The sequence below is a fragment of the Neofelis nebulosa genome, chromosome 5 (genome assembly GCF_028018385.1).
Source record: "Neofelis nebulosa isolate mNeoNeb1 chromosome 5, mNeoNeb1.pri, whole genome shotgun sequence".
Taxonomy (NCBI): Eukaryota; Metazoa; Chordata; class Mammalia; order Carnivora; family Felidae; genus Neofelis; species Neofelis nebulosa.
The window spans coordinates 100,563,333-100,583,250 of record NC_080786.1 but is presented as its reverse complement, the minus strand read 5'-3'; the positions used below and the strand labels follow the sequence as shown (position 1 = coordinate 100,583,250).

At 38.2% G+C, this 19,918-nt stretch overlaps 3 long non-coding RNA genes across 3 annotated transcripts; 2 read left to right on the top strand and 1 right to left on the bottom strand.

Annotated features, from left to right (window-relative positions):
- The first annotated feature begins 2,121 nt into the window (after nt 1-2,121).
- Nucleotides 2,122-6,433, top strand: LOC131512563 (uncharacterized). The gene is made up of 3 exons (XR_009262186.1): nt 2,122-2,251; nt 3,761-3,922; nt 5,165-6,433. It is a non-coding gene; the product is annotated as an uncharacterized LOC131512563 (long non-coding RNA).
- Nucleotides 6,434-8,653: 2,220 nt separating this feature from the next.
- Nucleotides 8,654-19,085, top strand: LOC131512561 (uncharacterized). Its single transcript, XR_009262184.1, has 3 exons — nt 8,654-9,594; nt 16,501-16,632; nt 16,874-19,085. It is a non-coding gene; the product is annotated as an uncharacterized LOC131512561 (long non-coding RNA).
- Nucleotides 10,099-16,227, bottom strand: LOC131512562 (uncharacterized). The gene is made up of 3 exons (XR_009262185.1): nt 16,102-16,227; nt 10,622-10,735; nt 10,099-10,553 (listed from the first exon to the last, which is right to left on the bottom strand). It is a non-coding gene; the product is annotated as an uncharacterized LOC131512562 (long non-coding RNA).
- Nucleotides 19,086-19,918: the final 833 nt, after the last annotated feature.

The following is a 19,918-nucleotide window of genomic DNA, read 5'->3' as shown; positions in this document are numbered from 1 at the left end:
GGAAGTGGCATTGCATTTCTTTTTATTATTTTACATACTTCCTTCTGCTAGTTGCGTTTCTGGTGATCAGCACGTATCTCAAAGCGGGTAGCATTTATCAAGTACTGTTCCAGCTGCTCCGCTGCACTGGGCCCCCAGAGATAGTTACAGAGGGAGGCACCAATAAAATCCTTTTTCTGGAGGAATTTAACCCTTAATGACAGGAAAATGAACCTATCTGTGTGTATTGAAAGCAACTTGTGAAATATGAAGTAATGTCACGAAGGGGAAATAAAATTTAGAAATGCGCTTATTATAATTCAGTTTATATTTTGATTACGTGTGTAATGGTAGGATGTCTTGGATACGGACGAGAGGGAACGAGACTGGCCGCATGTTGGTCAGTGTTGAAACTGAGGTTCGTTACATTCTTCTCTCTAGTTTTGTGTATTGTTTGAAAATCTCTTAATCCAAACTTTAAAACAAAGAACTGAGCTCCAACTTTGCGATTAACTGGCTGCTTGAGGGTGGCCTTTCATATAAGTGAGCACATTCTCTCTTCTATGTTCACAATCTAGTCATCTCCTGCCTCCTTTTCATGCGTCTTCCAAATAAAATCTTTCCAGTCAATAACCTTGAATTCCATTACCCTAGGCCTTTATCAACGAAAATATAATCCTAATACAGTATTATTACAAAACTTTAAACACATATTTTATTTATCATTCTCAGATAGTCAAAGCTGTTACAGCCAGCTCGGAGCACACTTCCAAACTCAGTGCTGATGAACCAGATCCAGGAATCATGCCTTTCTACTTGCTCATGGGCTCATTTCACAGTGATCTTTAAGAGTAATTGACTAAGGACACATAGTTCTTTTACTGGGCATGTCTTCTCAGACCACATAAACTTAAGCCATTACAATATCACTTACAGCTTCTGCTGTTTTTGAACAAGGCTGCAAGAAGCATTTTCAGGTATTTGTGAGAAATGAGGGCATTGTATGACCTAGTGTTTTGAGTAAAAGCCAGTACTAGAAAAACTGTTACTTTCCCCGAAGGAATTGACCTACTACCTCCTCTCGGATTCTAATTATCTAAATGACTGATTTCCCCTTTTTACCTTGACTATCAAGAAGGCAAAGTCCAATTAAGAAGTCACTTTCCAATTATGAAAATAATAAATATTACATGCCCATGATAGAAAAGTTATAAAATACCCAAGGAGCAAAAACAAGGAAAAGAGAGACATAAAAAAATTAACCCATGATCCCGTCATCCAGAAAAGCCACTGTTAGTGTTTTTTGTTAGAGACAAATATGAGACTCAGTTAATGGAATTAAATTTACCATTAGGGTTGATATGAGTGCTTACCTTTTACTTGGTTCTGATTTTCTCAATTTCCTACCTTTTAAGTATATGCATGTTGAAACTGTTTCAAGTCATTTGGGGGAAGAAGAGGTGCCAACAAAAGTTTATCCTTAAACTAATATGGTGGCAATATGAGGCAACTATTGTCAAGTTTGGATCTCCTGATACAATACCTGCTTACTATGAGATTATGAGGATTATATCAAGTGAGTCACCGGTTACACATTGAAAATTTCAAAGTACTATAAAATAATGATAATAAAACGAGCTAACACTATTTGAGTTCTTTGCTATGTTTCCCGGCACAACAACCCTACAAAATGGTACTGTTTTAGCATTTCAGTCTTTGGAGTTATTAAATAGTTCACTTCACTCTTTTGTAGAGTAATGAGGTATAAACCTTAATCCCTATAACCTCAGAATGTTATCTTCTCTGAAAATAAGTCTGTGCAGATGTAATTTAAAATAATGACATTGAGATGAAATCATCCTGGATTTCCACAGGATGCCCTAAGTCCAATGAAAAGTGTCTTTATAAGACACACCTCAGGGGCGCCTGGGTGGCGCAGTCGGTTAAGCGTCCGACTTCAACCAGGTCTCGATCTCACGGTCCGTGAGTTCGAGCCCTGCGTCAGGCTCTGGGCTGATGGCTCGGAGCCTGGAGCCTGTTTCCGATTCTGTGTCTCCCTCTCTCTCTGCCCCTCCCCCGTTCATGCTCTGTCTCTCTCTGTCCCAAAATAAATTAAAAATGTTGAAAAAAAAAAAATTTATAAGACACACCTCAGAGGAAAAGTAATGTGACCATGGAAGAAAAGATTTGAGTGCTGTGACATCAAGCCAAGGAAGGCCTGGAGCCACCAAAAACTAGACAAGGCAAATTGCCCATAGAGCCTTCAGAGGGGGTAAGCCATGTGGACAACCTTGATTTTGGACTTCTATCTTCCAGAACTGGTAAAAAATATGTTTCTGTTGTTTAAAGCCATAAAATTTGTGGTAATTTGTTACGATGGCCCTAGGAAGATAATACAGAGATCCAGAAAGCAGAACCAGAATAAGTTGAAAGTTTAAAACAAAACAAAAAAAAGAACTTTCTAATTATTGGAATTGTTCGAGATTGTGAGAGGCTAAGTTATGAAATCATGGGCTTCTGGAAATTGGAGTAGTGGTTTCGAGGTTGAATGGCCAGGAGGAAAGGGTTTAAGACTCCTTTACACTTTTCTTCCCTCAGATTTACATATTTCTGATTACAGTTTTCTGGAATCACTTCTCAGAAATCCCCAGATTTTACTCACATCATTGTCCAAAATCCCTGGTTGGGTTAAAAATAATACAGTTAGATCCAAACAGGAAGGTTAGTTTCCAGGACAGGAAGAAGCCAATGTCGACCATGCCTGGCAAATAGATTGGGAATACCTGGCAGAGCTTCATAACTGTGCAACCATGTCCCTGAAGTGGATTCATCTGATACTTTCCTCATTTGCAGAGGAACAGACTTTCCCATAGGCTCTAGCACAAAATGATGAATGATGCCTGCGGGCAGATTAGGTCTCACCCTCTTAGAGTGTGCCTCTCCTGGCATATGCTACAGTATACTTCCAGAATGCTCTTTAATTTGTCATTTCTTTGGTCAAGTCTACTGTCTCCTGGGTTTCCATTTGGAGGATTGCTAGTGGGGCTACAATTAGGTAGCCAACAACAAGATAATTCCACATAAACAAAATATTTCTCCCACAATTCCAAGACAGGGAAAAGTGGTAAAGTGCTGTTTATGTAATCCCAAACCCTGTAATTTGGAACAACCATTTGGAACAGAATGTAAGTCTTCACGGTATATTTTCTTTGTCTAAACAAATCCTGCTTCCCCTTCAAGACACAGTTTAAGTGCTCCGCTCCTCTTGAAGAATGTTCTCAGATTTCCCAGACTAAGATCCCATAGCACTTTTATAGATTTATATTTTAGTTTTTAGTATAGTAATTAATATTTTTTCTTCACTGTCCTGTGGAACAAAATTTACATCTTATTTTTCTTATCTCCAGTGGCCATCAGAACTAGGCACATAGAAGGTGCTCAGTAAATGTGAAATACATTAAAGTTGCTTCACATTTGGGATCATGAAATGGACTTAAGTTGTTTCTCTTTGAAACAATGGGGGCAAAAAAGGAAATTGTTGGAATGTATCACATGTGATAAGGCTAAATGCTCATGGGTCTGAATTCTGGGTCAGGGCATTAGATGTATTTCTTCTTGTGTGTTAATTGAAAATGTGAAAAACTTGAATTAAAGTATGACTGAGTTATTAATACCCACACAACTCAGCAGATATTTTTTAGCATCTATTTTGGTAATTTTTTGGTTAAAAATCCAAGTGTGCCTGTCATTTTTTGACCAACACAGCTATCCTTCTCCCTAGGAAATTTCAGATAACTTGTTGAGATCCTCCTGTAACCAGGTGATTATATGGACACGATCAACTTCTGGGGGCTAATGAAGACAGACAAACACATGGGGGCTGAGATCAATGAGACAAAAGTCACTCCTCTTTCTTAGTAGCAGAGCTGGGATACAAACCCAGGTGAGCAGGCTCCAAAGCCCAAGCTCATTTTTCTCTGTCTTGCTATGGAAATGACTCCCTGAAGAAGCAGAAGCTTTCCTGAGAGCTGCCAGTCAGAGCCTTGTGAGCAATGATGCTGAATATCCATCCTCAGGGATCAAGAGGAAGTCCTAAACATTTATGTACTCCTCACAGGACCTCACGCCCCACATTTCTCAAGAACACGATCTTTGTCACCACTACCTAACTTGTCTTTATCCCTGTTTATGGCAGTCACTACAAGAAGCCCAGGAAAGCGCTCATTCCTCCAGGCACTGTGGTCCCCTTTCCTGACTCTGTCTCCCACCAACCCCTAAATCCTGAAATCCTTCACCTCTATTCCCTGGAATTCAGGGCCAGTCATCAGCAAACTCCCTTGTGTTCACAACTTTTTCTTTCTATCTTTTTTTTTTACATTGATTTATTGATTGGAGTATAATTTATATACAATATTATATTAGTTTCAGGTGCACAACATATTGATTGAACAATTCTATACATTACTCAGTGCTCACCATGGTTAAGTGTGGTTACCATATAATGTTATTACAATGTTAATGACTATATTCTTTATGGTGTACTTTTCATCTGTGACTTACCTATTTTATAATGCAGGTTTGTATCTCTTAATTCCCTTTATCTATTTGAACATTTTTTCTAAATGTTTCCATTCATCTTTTGCGATAACTGAACCCATGCCCCCCTGAGGACAGAGTCCTGCAGCCCCTGCAGGGGTTTGGCTGTACCTAGTTATGGCATGAGGAGGCACTTTTTTTGCCCCTTTATGACACTTCTAGGCCATTTTCCTTTCTGACTCCATGAAAAGCCCTTTCTTTGAATCTCAAATCTTCAAATAATTTACTATCCCCTCCTCTTTCTTACAGTCACCCAGCTTCCCAGGTCATCTTTATTTCTTGACGATGTTAGTCCTGACTAACTGCTATCATCTCCAAAACTACTTCTGTCATAATTTTTGGTGATATGGGCATAGATGGTGTTTCAATTCCTTTGCCTCTTCCCCTCCACTAACCTAATCCTAGTCCTCACCCTACCTCACGCACTTACTTCTATGCCCATGTTCTAATTGTTGTTCTCACAGAAACTTCTACTCATTCATGATCTCATTTCACACTTTTCACTGCTGTAAGGCAACCTCCCTATTTTTCCTGTTTATTTCCTCAAGTACTCCAACTCCAGCTAACCTTTATCTGTGGTTTTCTTTAGTCTCTACCTGTTGTTCTGGACCAAAGGCAATTTTGACCCTCAACCCCAACCCTAGGAGACACATGGAAATGTTTGAAGACATGTATGGTTGTCACAGCTGGATGCTAAATGCTATTAACATTTACCAGATAGAAGCCAGGATTTCTGCCAAGCATTCTACAATGCACAAGACAGCCCTCCGCAGCCAAACATTATCCAGTCCCCACTGTCAATACTGCCAAGGTTGAGAAACTCTGCGTAACGTGACCAGGATCCTCAATATATTGATTCTTCCATGGCTTATGGTTTGAATTGTTTCTTTGTAAAAAGGGCATATTGAAATCCTAACCTCCGGTTCCTCAGAATGTGAACTTCTTTGGAGATAAAGTCATTGCAGGTATAATTAGTTAAGAGGGGGTCATGCCAGAGCAGGATGGGCCTCTAATCTAATGACTGGTATTCTTATAAAGAGAATGCCATGTGTGGATAGATACAGAAACACAGGGAGAATTCCACGTGAGGATGGAATGATACACTTACAAGTCATAGAATGCCAAAGATGACCAGGAAACCAGCAGAAATTAGGAAGAGTCAAGGAAGGATCCTTCCCTAAAGGCATCAGGACAGCATGACTCTGCTGACACCTTGATTTTGGACTTTGAGCCTTCAGAACTGTGATACAAATAAGCAGCCCAGTTTGTGATACTTTGTTATGGCAGTCCTAGGAGGCTAATACTTATGCTTTCACTGAACTGTACTCCATTAATATCCTCACTTGCTGCCTTGCCCAGTTGAAATAATGATGATTGCTAAAGCAATGGAATATACGATCTTGCACAACTATATTTATTTCAATCAGGAAGTAAAGAGATTGAAATCTGGGTATATGTTCCAGTATTTATCTATCCAAATTGAGTAATAAAATGTTGCAGGCAGGTATGATAAAAAGTTTGGGTAAGGATGAAACTGGAAAGAAGTCGAGGACTTATATGATTCACTAAATTGATATACCAGTGGGTTCTCCATTGACATAGCACAACTCTTGAAAAGGGCCTTACCCTGTACACCTGAGCTGACTCTTCTTGGGGTATGCTTTGTACGGGGTCACATAATCCAGGTTTTAATTCCTTGAGCAATGACCAAGAACCTCAGATCCACAGCATTGGTGTCAAATCTCTGGCCAAGAACTCCAAGTGTATAATCTCAGCTATTGTGCTGGGTCTGAAATAGTGATTTTCTTTTACTTTGTTGATTAAATGATTTTGCAAACCTGAGACTGTACCAAAAAAACCCCCAATAATAATATACACAGATATAATGAAAAAATAGATATGGGTTTTTGGTATGAATTTATTTTTATGCAAATATAACAATTTTAAAGATAATTTTACTGCTTTGTATATTCGTTATATTAAAGACATTTGAGAGAAACTAACATAGTACACAAATTATTTTAACTGAAATACTTGGGGTGTTTATCCATTTATACACATTTCCAGTCAATTTTCAGTACTTAATGTAATCTTATTTACTAAATTTATGAGTTTGAGGTTTAAAATATTTTTAACTTATTTTTTTGAGGTATAATTGACACACCATGTTGTATTACGTTTCAAGTGTACAATATATTGATTTGGCAAGTCTGTGCATTACTTAGTGCTCGCGATAAGTGTAGTCACCATCTGTCAGTATTATATTACAATAGTATTGACTACATTCCCTATGCTGTACTTTGCCATCTCTGTGACTTATTTATTTTATGACTGAAGTTCGTGCCTCCTAATGTCCTCTAGCTCTTTCATCCATCCCCCAACCCGCTTTCCCTCTGGCAACCACCAGCTCATTCTCTGTGTTTAAGAGTCTGTTTGCTTTTTGTGGTTCATTTGCTTTGGTTTTTAGATTGCACGGATAAGTGACATCATATGGTATTTGTCTTTCTCTGACTTGTTTCACTTAGCGTAATACCCTCTAGGCCTCCATGTTGTTGCAAATGGCAAAATCTCATTATTTTTTAGTGGCTGAGTAATATTCTATTCTATATAGAATATTATATATATTATATATATACCACAACTTGCTTGTCCATTCATCTATCGATGGAAACTTAGGTTGCTTCTATATCGTGGCTGTTGTAAATTAATGCTGCAATTAACATAGGGGTGCATATATCTTTTCAGATGAGCATTTTTGCCTTTTTTGGGTAAATGCCCAATAATTTTTGAAGAATCTCCAACCCACAATGGCTGTACAAGTTTACATTCCTACCAACAATGCACAAGATTTTCTTTTTCTCCACATCCTCTCAACACTTGTTGTTTCTTGTCCTTTTGACACTAGTCATTCCGATTGACGTCAGGTAATATCTCACCGTGGTTTTGTCTTCATTTCCCTGATTAGCCTTGCTGAGCACCTTCTTGCATGTCTGTTGGCCATCTGTCTGTCTTTGGAAAAATGTTTGTTCAGGTCTTCTGCCCATTTTTGAGTCAAATTTTTTTTTTTGGTGTTGAGTTGTTTAGTTTATACATATGTGTGTATATATATTCACTAGGTTGCCTTTCTGTTGTTGATGGTTTCCTTTGCTATGCAAAAGTTTTTTTTTTTTTTAATTTTGTGTAGTCCCAATAATTTAATTTGCTTTGTTTCTCTTGCCAACATATCGATAAATATGTTGCGAAGGCTGACATCCAAGAGATCACTGCCTATGTTTTCTTTTAGGGGTTTTATGGTTTCAGGTCTCACATGTAGGTGTTTAATCCATTTTGAATTTAGTTTTGTGTATAGTATAAGAAAGTAGTCCAGTTTTATTCTTTTGCATGTAACTGCCTAGTTTTCCCAACATCATTTGTTAAAAAGACGTCTTTTCCCCATTGTATATTCTTTCCTCCTTTGTCATGGATTAACTGAACATACAAGCATGGGTTTATTTCTGGGTTTTCTATTCTGTTCTATTGATCTATGTGTCTATTTTTATGCTAGTATCATACTGTTTTGATTACTACAGCTTTTTGTATATCTTGAAATCTGGGATTGTGATACCTCCAGCTTTGTTCTTCTTTCTCAAGATTACGTTGGTGAGTTTAGCTTTTTTTTTTAATTTTTAAAAATTTATATCCAAATTAGTTACCATATAGTGCGACAATGATTTCAGGAGTAGATTCCTTAGTGCCTCTGGTGAGTTTAGCTTTTAAGAAGCTAAAATACTTAAGAGAATTATATGTAAATATGAAAGTTTTGTATTTAGCTTTATTAAAGTTGTGTATATGCTTATGGAGGTTTGTTTATGGGGTTTGTATGTCTGTTTTCTTAAGTGCTTGAGATTCTTGAGGAAATACATTATACGAAATATGACTGCAGCTGGAAAATTCACAAGAATGTAAGTAACCAGGTCTGTAAAATGTGTTTAAATATATAAGAACATTCAAATTATCGGATTTACACGTTCATTTATTGAATTATATACATTTAAAGTATAAGATAATTTTATATATAGTATCTAAAGGACTATGCAAATTTTGTTAAAGTGTAAGCTAACCTAACAATAAGTACAAACTGCATTTAATTTCAAACTAAAAATTCTTAGTTTACTATATTTTTGCAATTGTGTTTAAAAGCTCAGAAAAAATAAGTTTTTCAATTTATAACTGTAGGCGATTGAATGTCAGTGATAACACAGGCTACTGTAAGCATTGTTTTCTGTACACAAAAGCCTCTATGAGATTTAAAAAAAAAAAAAAGCCCAACTGATGTCAGCCTGGGACGGATCTGAGAAATCTTTCTGATGAAAGTGACCCTGAGGCTGGAAATAAGGAATCTGAAAAAGTTAGCCAGGAGAGAGGAATAACAATGTGTAGGGGAACACAGAATTTCAGTCTTACTGGAAATAAAGGATCAAAGAAGAATCCCTAGGGAGGCAGATGTCACAACTCCTTATTCGGAAAACTATCCAAGGGGCAGCTAAAAACAGTTCTGCAAAGTGCCTCCCACTTCTAAAGCACCATCCACATACTTGGTATGGTAATAATGAATCTAACTGCCTATTCCAGAACTCTCTGCTGTGAAGAGGCCGTGGTGGGCAATGCCAATTGGAAAACAAGGCTGTGGTTTGTGCCGCCTTCAGCAGAACCTGGTGCCAGCTCTGTGGCTCCGGAAACAGAGCTCAATTGTATCTTCCACTCCTCTCTCTTTTTAACCTAATAAACTTTTCTGACAGGCAATGGCACCACTCAGGCCTCACTGCCCGGTAGCCATATGATCTCCATCTGCACTGAGGTCAGCACATAGGCATAAATGGAAGGAAGCAGAAAGCGTATCAGGAGGAAACACATGAATGGAATAAAATGTAAACCAGACTTCTGTCCTGCCGTTGGCCCTCCCAGGCTACCAGAGACTCTTCCTCCTGGCTGACCTCTTCTACAGAGCCTTCTCCTACATTCGCTGGGGATCAACCACAGGTAGCTGACTACTTCCGTGCATCTGTGCATTCCCAACTCAGGGCCTTCATTCACATTAGCTGTTTCCTCTACCGGAATATGAACCTTTTCTGTCTTGTCTACTCCTATACTTCCAGTGCCCAGAACAACATCTTCACATAATAGCCTCTCAGAGAACATGTGTGGGTGCCTGAATGGAGAATAGGAAGTACGAGAACACTCTTTCAATGGCCTCTTTAGCATTTTCTGTTTCTGTTCACCTTCAGAGCAGAAAGGGCACCTCTGGGCAGCAGTAGATTTGCTCTCTGTTCTCCTTTTGGAGACTTTTGGAAGGGCAGCCTTTTGGAAAACTAACAGAGCAAAGTCTTAAGGGCACAGATGGACTGTGTGTACTCAGTCTTTTTTCATATCGGCTATTCTAAGTCCTGCTCAACCCCTGGGAATAAGAGACCAAATAAAGTGTAACCAAACCCAAGTACATCTGCACTATGTGTATGTAGCAAAGCCAATCACTGAGACGTCAGGTTTGCAGCAAGGAAAGAGTTTATTGGAGAGGCAGGCAAAACAAGGAGAGGAGATGGGAGGACAAGCCTCAAATCTGCCTCCCTGAAGGGGGACAGAACAAGTTTTTTTTATAATCATAGGGGTTGAGAATACAAACATATTGATGAAGAGGGCAGGGAAACTTATGACTATTCGTGAGGAGAGATGGAGAATACACATTTAACACACACGTAAAACATACATCCTGTGTTAACTTTGGGGTACAGACTTAGCATCAGAATGAGGCAAAATTCAGCCCCTGACATCAGGAGGTTGCTTTAGGATGTCCTGAGAGCCAGTATAAACTGGATGGAGTCTTAGGCTCATTACCTCAGGTAAGGAAAGCAGGGTCTTGCTTGTTCATAGGTTAGAACCATTATCAGTTGACCTTGAGTCCTGGTTTTTGCAGAGACAGCTAGTGGATTTGTTAGTGGGGTCTGAAAAAACATAATAGCTGATTAGGGAGAAACAGTTCTCTGAGTAACAAGCTTTCAATCTTACTAACCTTATGGGGCATGGTTTCAAAAAAAGTACAAGGTGCAAGAGTTTTGGGTTGACACTGTCTCTTCTATTTACTTGCTCTGTGACCTCGAGCAATTCATCAATTTTCTCTGTACATCTGCATAAAATGAGTTAAGACAATACTTGGCTCATAAGGTTGCAGTGAGGAACAAAGAAGATAATTTTTGCAAAGATTTAGTAAAGTTCCTTAAGAGGTTTTAACTGCATTGCTAACATATGTATATATTATATATGTATTGTAATATAATAAATGTATTGTGATTTTTTTATTATGTTATTATTAGTTATAAAATGAAGGAAAGTATCATTTGGTGGGTTTCAAGCTATTTTAGATAACTGAAGATTTCTTACAGGCACTTCAGGTTCTGCAAATGTTTAATTCTATTTTTTAATAAACTTTTTACTTTATAGTTGTTGTTTTTTTTTTTTTTTAATAGACTTTAGTTTGGAGCACCTATGTGTCTCAGTCAATTAAGCATCTGACTCTTGATTTCCGCTCAGGTCGTGATCTCACAATTCATGAGATTGAGCCCTGAGTCTGGCTCTGTGCTGACAATGCAGAGCCTGCTTGGTATTCTCTCTCTGTCTCTACCCCTCCCACACTCATTCAAGCATTATGTCTCTCTCCCTCTCTATCTCTGTCAAAATAAATAAATGGTCTTCTGACTTTGTTCTTCTCCTTCAATATTGTGTTGGCTATTTTGAGTCTTTCACCAATGAATATAAACTTTAGAATCCATTTGTTGATACCCACAAAATAAATTATTGAAATTTTGATTGGAATTGCATTGCATCTATAGATAGAGTCAAGAATAATTAACATCTTGACAATGAGTTTCCCTATCCATGGTCATGGGATATCTCCCCATTTAGTTCTTTTTTGATTTCTTTCATAAGAGTTTTATAGGTTTCCTCATATAGACCTTATATATATTCTGTTATATTTATACCTAAGAATTTTATTTTGGAGGGTAATAACATAAATCTTATTCTGCTTTGAATTGCAAATTTCACTTGTTCATTGCTGGTATATAAAAAAGTGATTGACTTTCATATATTAATCTTGAATACTGTAATCTTGTTATAATCACTTCTTTAGTCAAGTTTTCTTGGCAATTGTATCTGATTTTCTACATAATTATGTTATCTGTGAGCAAAGACAGTTTTATTTCTTCCTTCTCAATCTGCATACCTTCTGTTTCCTTACGTGTCTTATTGCATTAGCTAGGACTTCTAGTACAATGTTGAAAAGGAGTGGTGAGAGGGGACATTCTTGCTGTTTTCCTGATCTTAGCAGAAAAATCCTAGCTTTTCACCATTAAGTATCATGTTAGGTAAAATCCATTTTTAAAAGTACTTTTTAAGCTGTTATAAATTTGAATAGAAAATAACAGTCAAGTAAGTTTGCATGCCTAATTTTAAATAAGTGCAGACAATCAAGGTTCCAAGTGGGCTTGGAAAAAAGCCCACTCCTGCATCCCTGATATTCTAATAATACTGTCATTGATTAGGAACACTTGAGGTCTGGAGTGGTTTTCACTTCCTTGGAAGACAATGCTGAACTTTCTCAGGAGTGCCCCTGGTGAAGATGCCAGTAGATTAATGGACTATAGCTGTCTTGATCAAATTTTGATCAAACTACAGAAAACTTTGACATGGAAATTCAGACCCAGTTCACTAATAGATAGTTTAAACATTGAGAAAGGATCATCTCCTTAGTGCAGACCCTGTGCTTCTCAGTACTGAATTCAGTGGCAGATATAAACCAGGTTAAAGTGGCTCCATAACATCTTCTGTAGAGTCAAGTTAGTGTCATGGGTTTTACATGGCATCCTTTAAAAAAATGTGTTTAATCATATGTTCAGACTTTTTACAAAATTTCGTTATGGATAGAAAAACAGACAAATGAACTGATTAGTAAAACCCTCCCGAATGCCAGCAGAATGGACTCCATAATGTTCCTAGACCTTCTGCATAGGAGGCCTCATTCTCCTTCAACTTCAGCTTCAGCTATAATCTTTCCCTAACTCTAGAGATTGGCAGGGGACAAAGCAATGAGTTGTTGTTTTTTTTTTTAATTCATCTTATTTTTACTTATTTTCAAATAATTTATTAAGAAAGGATTTATAAGGGAACTTCTGTGTGGCTCAGTCGGTTAAGCATCTGACTTTGGCTCAGGTCATGTCTCATGGTTCGTGAGTTTGAGCCCCGTGTCGGGCTCTGTGCTGAAACTCAGAGCCTGGAGCCTGCCTCAGATTCTGTGTCTCCCTTTTCCTCTGCCCCTCTTCTGCTTGCACTCTTTTTTTCTCTCTCTCTCTCAAAAATAAAAAACATTAAATTTTTTTAACTATAAAAAATTTAAAAAGGATTTATAAGGAATAAAAGATGATAAAATAAGCATGTAATGTGACCCCACAAATTTGAAGAAATAGATCATTGTCAATTACGGACATTGTTTAAACTCAAAGGCGGGCAAGCTCAATATTTATTTCTTTTTTTAAATTATTGGAGCTTTGTTTTTTCTTAATTGTCTTTGAAAGTAATAAAATTATATGTGGGAAGCAGATGGCTGCTTATTGTGCCATCAAGAGCTATGTTGACTGCCAAACAAGGAGACTTGTCAGACGACTTTGATTCATTTACTCATTCATTCAATAAACATTTATTGAGCTTCTATTATATGGCAGGTGCTTGTGTTTTACTTAGCATCCTGTGATGGTGTTCTTAATTTGAATTGAGATGATTCCCATAGCTCATGCTGTGTCCCATACTGTCAGTCTTGGGGTTCTTTCAATTCCACTCTGGGCAACACTCTTGCATCTTCGTCCGTCTCCGAGGTAAATGGACCCCCCCTTGTTCTTGCTTATACCTATTTACTCGTTATAATTGCTAACCATCTTCCCCGGATTTTCAGGGGCATGTCAGTGTTCAAACTTTTGACTCATAAAATATGCTAATTACAGTTATATGTAAATAACTTCCTTGTTCTTGGCTTTGTTGAGAATATAACATGCATATTTGTCACATAAGGGAAGGCACTCTATAAGTACTTGTTGAGTAAATTGATAAATATGTCTTCATTGGCTGAATTTATTAAAAGAAAAAATGTATCACACTCAGTTTTCAGCTAGATTGGTGTACCTTTTTTAAAAAGAATGTTTATTTATTCATTTTGATTGATTGACGGGGGGGGGGCACAAGTGGGGGAGGAGCAGAGAGAGAAGGAGAGAGAGAATCCTAAGCAGGCTCCGTGCTGTTAGCACAGAGCCCGATGAGGGGTAGGATCTCATGAATCCAGAGACTATGACCTGAGCTGAAATCAAAAGTCAGATCTTAACTAACTGAGCCACCCAGCTACCCCTAGTTTGGAGTACTTTTAAGGAGAAAATAAGATCCTTATCACCTCAAGCTTGTACTTCTGCCCATCTCTCTCAAAAGTCTCTGTTACAACCTTTTATATTGCTGTGTTTGTGCTCATATGTACACTTTTCTGACTAGGGTGAATTGTCCCTCCACTTCACTTCTGCTCCGCTTATGTAAATCTTTCCCGCCCTTCAAAAGTGATTCCTCCACAAAATTTATCCAGGTTCAGTCTCTATGCTTCCATTGACCAGTCACTAGACATCTAAAGACCTAGGGATAAAAAGAGAAAAATTCAGATGATTTTTTCTAAGCTTTTGATTCCTATTACTTCCTAACTTCTAAAAAAATAAGAGATGAGAGTATGTAGATTCCTTTTCTCCATATTTTTTTTCAATAATACAAGTACATATCATATCTTAAATATAACAAACTAAATTGTTTACATCAGCAAAGTGTTACATAATAGATTTTCATGTCCCCAGACAATGTAAGTTTAGATTTGTTCAAGTCACAAAAGGCAAAGAGCTTTGTATACTTTCCCTTAAAAAAAAAAAAAATCATTTCTAGCCTCACTCTCCTAAGTTATAGCTTTTGATGCACATTTGAAAATTAATCATGTACTGCCTCATGACATGATCTATATCATATTAATGTCTGTAGAGTTGTTTAATAGTTCATTAATTAAGCAACATGGTAAGGGTGACAAGAACAAAGTAAGCTCCCCAGAAATCTTGGAAGGAGAGGAACTACTTTGGGACTGGTTAAAGTTTTGAGGCATTGGAATTGAGATTCCTGAGTGAAAAGAAAAGAAAAAAAAAAAGGAAAGGAATGGAGATAAAGTTTGTTTATGCCTCTAGAGTGGAAACTGCAATCTCAGATGCCTATACAAGTCAGGGGAGGTAAATTAAAATAAATGATTTAATAAGAATAGGGAGTTTTAGGCTCAGTGTCAGATATCAACTCAAGCACTGGGTAGAAATAAAATGGCTAGGAAGCTAGGGACCTGTTCTTGTAACATTGAAATATTAGTTCGTGACTTATGAAAATTAATATTTTTAGGTATAAATCTTGCTGGGATTGCTTATATGTCTTCGAATTCCCTTTGACTGAGCCCAGGATAATTTGCTGTTTCTCAGTGGAGTATCCAACTCGACTTGAGGTTCTTGAGACCTCATTCCCCTCCATCCCACTTGGAATTGAGTTTTTAAAATTTTATTTATTTATTTTATTATATAGAGAGAAAGAGAGCGAGAGTGGAGGAAGAGGGGTAGAAGGAGGGAGAGAGAAACAATCTTTTTTTTAAAATTAGTTTAATGTGTATTTATTTTTGAGAAAGAGAGCACAAGTGGGGGTGGGGCAGAGAGAGGGAGACACAGGATCCTTAGCAGGCTCCAGGCTCTGAGCTATCAGTACAGAGCCCGATGCAGGGCTCAAATCATGAACCGCGAGATCATGACCTGAGCCGAAGTTGGGTGCTTAACTGACTGAGCCACCCAGGTGCCTCAAGAGAAAGAAATAATCTTAAGCAGGTCCCATGCTCAGCGTGGAGCCCAAAGTGGGGCTCAATCTCATGACCCTGGGATCATGACCTGAGCCGAAATCAAGAGTCAGATGTCCAGCCAACTAAGCCACCTAGGTGCCCCTGAAATTGATATTTTTAAGTGAAGAATAAAGAGATTAGAACAAAGTTGGTGCCCTTGGACTTCTAAAAAAGGGTTCTGTATCTCGGGTGCTTTAAAAAATTCTTCATGCTCCTTGTAGGCACTTCTAGGCTAGCCCTTGCCTTTCTCTTCACCTTGGTCCTGGTCTCTTGGCCTTAGAGTTGATTTTCTCCTATGGCTCATCCCTTTGCCCTTTAGAAAAATTTCTATATTTGTGCCACTTGACTCCCAACTTCACTTTCCCCAAGATTCTGGCCTCCAGTTTCCCCTTTGCTCTGCAATCTATTCCTCTGTGAAGTTTCATGTTATTATCAAACTCAGTGCAACTTTTCAGAACCTCAGCCAAGAGCAAAGCCCTCAGGTCCCTATCTGCCAAGGAAAGGAATTTGGACATGAATAATGTCTCAAGAAAATTAAGGTAATTAAGAGGAAATATTACCCAAGCCAAGGAAGAGCTTCCATTTGCGTGGATAAGTGAACAGAGAGCCTTCTCCCCTTGGCAGAGATGGCAGCCAGCAGGACTGGTTTTTGCCGTTAGGCTTTCCAGGTAGCAGCAAGGTTCCTGCATCCATAGTACAAACAGTCTGGTTGTGTTTGAACTTCTCATTACATATGGTCATAACAAGCGAGGGGAGAGGGGTAGCATATCTCCAGGATGAGAAAGCCCAAATACCTACCACGGTGAATATAAAACACTCCGTAGACTCTCAGTGGAGAGGAGGAAGGAAACGGAGGGAGGACAACTCTTGAAATTGTTAGTGTAAGGAAACCACTGTCAAAGATAACTGAGAAAGCATGTATACTCTTTGTTGCCCTTCTCCTGATGCTCTGCCCCCAGGAAGAAGAAGCTACAGATGTTTCCTCAACAAAGCACTCTGAACAGAGCAGAGTAATGCAGCTATTCTGGACTTGGAACCAGAAGACCCAGCTTCACATTCTGACAAAAGCACTGCCATGCCATGTCCCACAAGTCAGTCACCTCTCTAAATCTTGACTTCTCCATTTTTTAAAAAGAGATGATGTAAGAATATTCATCTTATACTGTTGACAGAAATGTAAGGGGTAATGTATGTAAAAGAACTTTGAAATACTAAAGGATCCCACTAACTTAAGGTTGTATTATGACTTGCCATGTTTTAGTACTTAATAGTGTTCATACCAAGTATTTGTGATTTATTTTTTATTATTTTTTTAATGTTTATTTTTGAAAGAGAGAGAGAAAATGCACCCACAAGCAGGGGAGGGGCAGAGAGAGAGAGACACACAGCAGCCAAAGCAGCCTCCAGGCTCTGAGTTGTCAGCAAGAGCCCGACGTGGAACTCGAACCCATGAACCGCGAGATCATGGCCTGAGCCGAAGCTGGATTGTCAACTTACTGAGCTACACAGGTGCCCTAAGTATTTGAGATTTAAATGATACAGGTTAAAAATAAAATTTGGATTTTTAATCCAAAAAAAAGTATGAGTATTAAAAGAGACTTCTAGCAGTAGTATAATAGCATGATGGGTTGTGGAGTCAAATTCCTGCAAATTCAAGATTTGGAACAGACTACATAATCATAGGTATCAACTTTTCATGCCACATGTCCTCATCTGTGAATAATTCTTTGCACTGTTTTCCAGGGTTAAATGAGAAGGCATAGCAGAGCATCATGTTTTTTTTCTTTCCTTTCCTTTCTTCTACTTTTTGACATGCTTTCTCTGTTTCCCAAGCTCATTAAAACCTGAAAAAGGAAAATTACCTTAGTGGATCCAAGCAAGAGATACTGGCATGGGAATATCATGGAGCCAGGAGGAGAATGAATTTTTCTTGTATGGCAGACAATGTTAAACTCTGCTTCTGCACCCACAGTCTGGGGTATCATTTGTACTCTCACAAATCCACAATGCTTAGTTTAAAGAAGTTTTGGGTGATGCAAGATTGACTTGACAGTATGCAGTTGCCATTATAAAGAGGGATGCAGGGCTACATAGGAAAACAATGTGTCCATGACTCACTGCGATTTTAAAGGTTTGTTTTTCCCTGAGCTGACACTTACAAAGATGTTCCTCATGAGCTCATGCCCTACAATTTGAGGAATGTATTATTAAGTCAACTGGTTGTCTTGTTTATGCCTATTTATGGTTATGGTACCTTATTTATGAGTCTGTGGTATGAATAGTTAAGCTTCCATCAATGATAGTAGTTAGGCTGAGAGACTAAAGCAATGACACACTTGCCCAGCAAATATAAATGGGTACTACAAAATTTTTATACACATGTAGTGGGAGGATGTCTGGAAAGGCAGAATCTGGTATGTTTCTAACTCACACGTGTGTTGAAGGAACAAATTCCTTGAAACCCAGGCCTATTTTGCCATGTAAAAGTTATCATTGGATGTAACTCTCCCAGGAAAGAGTAAGTTATTATTATTTTTTCCTTTCAGTGTATACCTTGAGAAACTACTACAGGACAAACAGGTTGGCAAGGAACAATGAATGCAACTGTCTGACTCTGTGGGAGCAGTAAGGTTGAGTGTTCCTCTTCTCCCTCAAGAAGTTCTTGGCATCAGGGCTAACAACTGGAAATGAATGGAAACAAAGTGCTTTAAGGGCCCCAGTGATAGCAATAGCCCAGTGTTCTTCAGAGTCATAGATGCTTTGTTTAAAGATTTCCCAGAGGAGCATCAGTGCCAGGAGGAAAACAGGATCAACCCAAAGAATCTTCTGTACATGGCCAGGGTTATTGCATAGCAGCTGGGGCAACATCAGTGAGGGGAGAATTTCATTGAAAATAGCCTTCACTAGGGGCACCTGGGCAACTCAGTCATTTAAGTGTCCAACTTTGACTCAGGTCATGATCTTGCAGTTCATGAGTTCAAACCCGACGTTGGGTTCTGTGCTGACAGCTCAGAGCCTGGAGCCTGTTTCGGGTTTTGTGTCTCCCTCTCTCTCTCTGCCCTTTCCCCACTCTCACTCTGTCTCTTTCTCTCTCTTTAAATAAGCACTAAAAAAAAGAAAGAAAGAAAAAAAAAGAAAAAGAAAAGAAAAGAAAAGAGAAAAGAAAAGAAAAAAGAAGAAAAGAAAAGAAAAGAAAAGAAAAGAAAAGAAAAGAAAAGAAAAGAAAAGAAAAGAAAAGAGCCTTCACTTTCGGCCATAAAGCATGACCCAGCAGAGCGAATTTATGGAGGTAGTTTTGACAAACTCCAGTTTCAAGGTGAAGCTCTTCCTTACAGGATATGATGAATATGTGTAAACTCTCTGGGCAATTAGGATTACCATAAAGAAGATGACTACAAGGGAGGAGAGAAGCTTATTATCGTGAAGGGCAGGTCAGTATGAAGCCTTAATCTGGTTTTGATTTGAATAACATAGGACCTTACTTGTTCCCTTCTTTCAAGTGGGTTAAAGGGATTATCCTACTAGGTGTGATTAAGAATATAGTGAGATGAATCTTAAACTATTAGCTCAGATGTGCAAGATACCATATTTCTTTTATTTAAGAAAAATCAACTTATCCTACTTTGTCCCTGGTTTCCAAATCAAAACTTATTTTGTTACACAGAGGAAAAAAGTCTGCTTTGGAGAGAGAATTGAACTTGGGTCACCTTGAACTCTAAGAAAATATGATCATAATTCTACAAAGAAATAAAACACCATACATATGCTAAATTGTAGTCACTCTTGTCACTCAACATATTAGCCCCTAATAATAATATTGAAGAATGCATACAAGGTAGGCTACTGATTTTTAAAAATAATCACACTGGGTGTCTTGGTTAAGCATTGACTTCGGCTCAGGTCATGATCTCGTGGTTCACGAGTTTGAGCCCTGTGTTGGGCTTTGTGCTTACAGCTCAGAGCCTGAAGCCTGCTTTGGATTCTGTGTCTCCCTCTCTCTCTCTGCACCTCCCTCCCACTCTGTCTCTCTCTCTTTCTCTCTTTCTCTCTCTCTCAAAAATAAATAAACATTTTAGCCACTCTGACCAGTGTGAGGCTGTATCTCAGTGCAGCTTTTATTTGTATTTCCCTGATGATGAGTGATATTCAGCATCTTTTCACGTGTTTGTTGGCCATCTGAATGTCTTCCTTGGAAAAGTGTCTATTCATGTCTTCTGCTCATTTCTTCACTGGATTATTTATTTTACAGATGTTGAGTTTGGTAAATTCTTTATAGATTTTTGATACTAACCCTTTTTCTGATATGTCATTTGCAAATATCTTTTCAAATTCCATCATTTGCCTTTTAGTTTTGTTTTTTCCTTTGCAGTTTCCCCT